The 6,132-nt window shown below is 51.4% G+C and overlaps 1 long non-coding RNA gene across 2 annotated transcripts; it reads left to right on the forward strand.

Moving 5' to 3' along the window:
- Window positions 1-1,921: 1,921 nt before the first annotated feature.
- LOC147344153 (uncharacterized) lies at window positions 1,922-6,132 on the forward strand. 2 transcript variants are annotated; one of them, XR_015155166.1, is made up of 4 exons: window positions 1,922-2,243; window positions 2,360-2,798; window positions 5,252-5,396; window positions 5,476-6,132. It is a non-coding gene; the product is annotated as an uncharacterized LOC147344153 (long non-coding RNA). The 2 variants fall into 2 exon arrangements; XR_015155167.1 differs by lacking the exon at window positions 2,360-2,798 and having other exon boundaries at window positions 1,924-2,243.

Genomic DNA, 6,132 nt, shown 5'->3' on the forward strand with positions numbered 1-6,132 from the left:
CAGCATCCTCACTTGATTACATACATCGTCTGGCCCAAGAGGAAACAAGGTGGGCATTTCCTTTTGGAAAGAGAAGCAAAACCAAGGCTATATGAGCTGGCCAAATGAGACCTCAGAACACAGGAAGTTGGGACAGTGCCCCCCAATTACAAGTCTCCTGTGCTTTCTATACTCCTAAGTAGCTGCTGAAAGCCCTATCCAGTTTACAAATGAGGCAGTAGCCTGGAAAACAAGTATTCTGGCCCCTGGCACCATCTCCACTGGATGCTTTCTGCTCAGAGCTTCTGGAGAGCTGCAGAGTTTATCTATGCATCCACAGCCGGAAAAAGATCGGCATTCCTGGGCTTGTAACTAAGAAAATTAATGACTAGGCTAGACGCGTCCTGGGGACTCCCGACTCTCAAAGTCCTAACACCCCAGGGCGGGATTTCTAGGGCAGGGGGGAATGCCCCACCTCTGGCTTTGGTCAAGACTGGGATTTCTTAGAAGGTTGGGGGGCCAATCAGCGGCCATAAATCTTAAAGACCCTTTACCGTTTTACAAGCGAGTTCTCTGGGGCTGCTCTTCTCCCTCTTGCGGTCTATTTACAACGCAAAATCTCCTTGTTAATGGACCTGGGATAATGGTGTTTACTTAACCGCGATAAAGCGCTCAGCTTCCTGGGGGAGCGGCTGTAAAATGTCCTGGAGGTAGGGGTGGTGGGGAGGCGCCGTAAAAGCGGGCGCTGGAGGGGCCAGGGCACTAGGTTTTCTTCCAGGCCCGCCCCAGCCCTCCACCCCGCTAAGCCCAGCTGAGAAGCCCAGGCCCCGAGGGTGATTTCGGTTCCCACATAAATCACCAGCGCCAGAGTCTCGGGAAAAGGCGCATTTTTCATTGCTGGTTGCAGGGCAACTCCCGACAGCGAACGAGAAACAGAAGTTGTCTTTAGATAAACCGTTTACCGGAGCGTGCGTCCTGGCAGCGCGGCCCCCAAAGCACAGGGCAACTGGGTCCCGACGCCGCGCCTCCGCCAGCCCAGCACCTCTCAGAGGCCCCAAGAAATAACCAAACCGTCCAAAGGGCTGGCCCCATGTCCTCCCCCCAGAATAGAGAAAGGGAGAGGCAAGAGGGGAAAAAAAGGAGAACCTCAGGGTCTGGGGAGACTGGAGAAGTGTGCACGAAGATTCTAGAGACCAAAGATCTGAGACCCCAGTTCCACATTTAGTAGCTGTGTGATCCTGAACGAAGGAAGGACTTTGCCTCTCTGAGCTTCAGGAATCTTCATTTATAAAACGACAGAAAAAGTTACCTTACTAATTGATGTTCAAAATTGACAATATAAGGGACTTCCCTGGTGGTCCGGTGGCTAAGGCTCTGAGTTCCCAATGCTGGGAGCCCAGGTTCGATTCCTGGTCGAGGAACCCGCATGCCACATCTAGGACCCGGTATAGTCAAATAAATAAATAAAAATTTAAAAAAAAATAACAAACCAAATACTTGTATAACCTGTAAAGCCAAAGTTATTAATCAGAGGTCCATGGACGGGCCTAAAGGGGTCCGGGAAACCCATGGAATAACTGACAAACGGTTCCATCCTTCTGAGGGAGAGGGTTCATAGCTCACATCATGGTTCTGAACGGGTGCAGGAACCTCAGAACTTTAAGCATCGCACTAGTTCTGAAGCGCGACTGCATGGTTAGAGTCAGGGCTCTGACACTGGCTGTGAGCCTTTGCTGAAGTCTCCTGTTTCCTTTTCTGTAAAATGGGATAATAGTTCCTAGGACTGTTATGGAGTGGAAAAATGCTTGGCATGGTGTCTGGCACAAAGTAAATGCTAACCAAAAGTTAGATATTTTTCTGCATCAACCCTAGCCCTGTAAGCAAAGACGCTTTAAAACCAGGAATTCCAAGCCTAGCCTTTTCGAGCTCATTGCTGCCAAGATCCCAGACACCTGCCCGCTGCCAGATGGTGGGCCTTCCCACTGCGCGGAGGTGGGTGCCCAGGCCGCACAAAGGTGCTGTGGGGAGCTGCGGCTCGCCGGGCCGCCACTCTTGGAAGGCCGCTCTAACCCCGCCGGCCGCCAGGAGCCCGGGGCTCAGTCATAATCCGGATTTGGAGGCCGAAGCACTAAACTGGCCGCCACCGATAGGGTGAATCAAAGCGGCCGCCATCCTGGTAGCTCCAGGTCTTGTTTACTTGTGGACGTGTGTGCGCACCCAAGCGGGACGACCTCGAATTTGGAGTCGGCCTTGAGAGAGGAGAGGTAGGAGCCCCCTCCTCTCCCACTCCCTTCCCTCTACCCCGCAGGCACCTCCAGCCTCCACCCCTCCGGAGGCCTAGGCTTCCTATCGCGGGCAGACACGTTTCCTTCCCTCCTAGGGTCAGAGGTCGAGCCCAGGAGAGGCCTGCTGCCTCTTCCCAGGAGGCCCACCCCGAGCGTCGGCCCGGAGCCCCGTTTCCAGCCGCGTCTCCTTCCCCCGCCCTGCTCTCCATCCATTAGTGTAATCCTTTGTCCAAACACTGCGGCCGGGACGGCCAGACGCTGGTGTAAACAGACCCGGGGGGACTGTTCTAACGATATAAATAAAATAACCATTAATAGCGAAAATTGTTCGATGAGCTGGAGGGCGAGCACCCTGGACTCCTGGCTCGCCGGGGTTTGTGTACACAGCGCGGACACCACGCATCCGTCAGGTAAACCGAGCGCAGGTGAGGTCCCTGCAGGCGCGTCAGCGGTACCCGCTGGTGACACGCACAGGCCAAGACACGCACGCGGTTCAGGACAGACGCACACGCAGAGAACGCCGCGTGAGTTCACGTAAGCGCCCAAGCCCAGCCTCAAACCTGGCGCCACAGGGTTATGCCGGCTCTTCTCCAAAAATTCGCGCTCCCAAGTGTCCAGCCACGGGCCCCAGGGGCGCCATCCGGCCGCGTCCGCGGCTTCGATGCCCCCAGGGACACAGAGCTCACACCCAGAAACGGAAAAGATAGCCTCCACTAGTCCCGGAGTTAATCATAATAAACTAACATTGATTGAGCGTTTATTGTGCCAGGCACCATACTAAGTGGTTCACAGAGGTAATCTCCTTGAACCCTCAGAGCGAACTATGAGGTGGGTACTTTGACTATTTCCAGTTCTACAAAAGCAGGACTCAGAAGTCAGGAATCCGCCTGGAAACAGAGTGGGACAGAATTTGAACCCATCACTCTGTTCTAGGAAGCGCAGCGCGCGAGGTACGGACACTAGCTCCAGTTCCGATGGACCGGGTTTCCAGGGGCTGGAGACTGGCTCCAGAGTGTCCCCGGCCCCGCCGGGTTGCGGTGGTTTGTTTCCCAGTGGGAAGTTCCTTTTTCTGCGAAGGGCGTGGGCAGAGTGGCCTGAGAGGCCCGGACAGAGGCGGGGGTGGGTGGGTGGGGGGGCGCCTCGAAAAGCCTTGGAGCTCGTTCCCTGGGAGTGGGGGCTGGCAGCGCTCCCTGGACTACAGAGGGGACTCCTCTGATATTAGGACTGCAGGCGCCGCTTCCACATCGAGGCGGCCCACGGGCTAAGCGGTCAGCTCAGGGACACCGGGAAGGTCTCCCTGGGGGGCAGGTAGCCCTGGAATCCTGGTTTCTGGAGTCGGGCAGGAGCAGGACGTTCTCCGCTGCCCACCCCTGCGGTGGAGCCGCAGCGTCTGCAGGCCTGGAAGTTTTGCATCCACCTCCTATCTGCTTTGTGACCTTGGACAAGTCATTTTATTTCTGGACCTCGATTTCCATGGCTCTAAATTGAAGGGAAAGGAACAAAAATCTGTTTCATAGGAATGTTGTAACTATCATGCCTGTGATTTTTTTGTTTACCGGGTGGGAAGCTTATAATCACGATTAGTATTAACTCCAGGGCAAGAGCCTCAGAAGGCAAAGAAGAAGGCGGCAGCCCCTCTTCTTTTTGAAGAGAAAGTAAAGAAAGAGGGAGATGGTGAGAAAGGAAGCAGCTCAGAGGGGTTGCTGGTAGCCAGAGGAGAGGCGGGGAGGAGGTCCACGGTCCCTGCCCCATCCACAGGCAGTTTATCTTCCAGACAGTTTCCAGTCAATCCCACCACCCGGGCACATTCTTCTTGGGGGCTGTGGACTACCACTTAGGCCTTGCAGAAACATTTAAGGTGGGGAGAAGTAGGACTGTCCAGTACCGCACAGGAATTGGCAAAAGCAGAGAGAAGTGCTTGGGCAGTGCAGCCCAAACAACGGTTCTCAGGCTGGTAACCCTGGGGCTGCCCAGGAAAGGCAGAAGGGTGGAGAAAGGTAGTTGAATATGGAAGGCAAGGAACTTAACAACCTTGGGCTAGTTACCTCCTCTCCCGCCTCAGTTTCCTCCTCTGTAAAATGGTTACATTAATAGGGCCATAGTCAAGGATTCTGTTACAAGAAGCAGAAACAATAACAGTGGTGAACAGTTAAGGAGCCTTCACACAATGCCTGGTGCTCTTCTCTGATCTCCATACCCATGAGTCTCCCAGCCCTACCCATGTGGCTTACCTATGGGTTGACAGTTTATGCAGGAGTTGATGAGTGAGGAAGCTCTTAATCATTGGGCCATACCACAGTGCTAGTATAAAAGCCATCCATGAACAGTAGCTAATGTTATCAATATGACCATTGCATATTGGTCACCATATCATATTGGTGAGAGTATTACAGTTATTATTATCAGCAGTATTATTCCAATTATTGCTGCTGCTCCCTCCCAACTGTGAGGTGGTCTTCATGAACTCCTCTTTATGAAAAAGAAAATAGGTTCAGAGAAGGTAACATACCAGATCTGGTCCACACACAGAGATTAGAAACCATGTGAATTTGAAGGCCAGACTTCCTTGCCCACACGAGAAGGAAAAGGAGAGAAAAAGTGCTGGTGTTGCTTGGTTGAGAAGGACACCCACCACTGGGGTAGGTCTGGGGCAGCAGATTTATTTACATTCCACCAAGGACACTAATTGGCCAGATCTTTATCTAAACATGATAACAATGACATGAGACTTCGGGGATTTGTTTACTGCAGCTAAAAAATGATGCATTTGTGGGAGAGGGAAGCTTGGCCTGGGTGCGGGATTTGTTTGCAGTGGCTCAAGAGAGTGGAAGAGGGGGAGGCTGAAGGTATTGGTGGTTATTGGTGGTTCTGAAGGTATATCCTAAAACTTAAATGATTAAGAGAACTAGTATCCTTGTTTGGGGACCAAAAAAAAAACCAAAAACCCTGCAAAATTTGATTGATAAATAATGCTTTTTTTCCCCAAGTGAAAAAAGGGACACCCAAGAATACTGCTGTCTGATCTCAACTCAGTGGAGGAAAGATTCAGCCTCCCTCTTTGGGTTTGGCAATCACCCCTCACACCCACCCTCAGCCACCAGCACAGGAACATTTACTACACAAGAGGGCTCTGTAAGTGCTTCCCTTCCATGGTTTCTTTAATCCTGACTGCAGGCCTATAAAGTCCACACCATTATTATCTTCTTTATAGGTGAGAAAACTGCTGCTTAGCAAGGCTGAAGGACTGCCCGAGGTCACAAGACTACAGAAGAGGTAGAACGTGGCTCCAAGCCTCTCTGGTGGACTCCAGGGTCAATGCTTTGGCCCAAGATAGGTGTGATTGTGATTTAAAGAAAGCCCTGTCTTCCTCCGATCCAACCCCAAAGGCAGTCTCCTCACTCTGTGGGCTCTCTCCTGAGGAGAAGAGTTTCATTGGTGCCAACTCTCACAAAAGCATGCTTGTGTGGTTTGAGTCCTTACAAGCTTACTGGCTGTAGGAGCTGTAAAATGTCCACATGTGCCCGCATCCATGCTCACTTGCTTTGTGTGTGGGCACAATTACATACACACACAAACACAGGCCACCCTCTCTATTATACTAATGGGTGAATGGGTGTGTATTTTTTTAAGTATAAATTGCAGTATAATTTCAATGTGGTTTTTATTACTTTCAAGAACACACACAGTCATTACAACTCTGGTAATAAAATCTATTCCCTCTTCTCTGACTGCAAATTAGACAGGTCCTTATGGGACCACTTTGTACAAGACTAATTGTAATGATACCATAAATTGCCTGTATGGAAATAGTGCATCTGATTGTCATGGAAGCTAGTTCTCATCTTGGATCATATAAACATTTCTCTCC

This window comes from Bos grunniens, chromosome 26 (assembly GCF_055505025.1).
Source record: "Bos grunniens cultivar Pamir isolate PY7600 chromosome 26, Bosgru_T2T1.0, whole genome shotgun sequence".
Taxonomy (NCBI): Eukaryota; Metazoa; Chordata; class Mammalia; order Artiodactyla; family Bovidae; genus Bos; species Bos grunniens.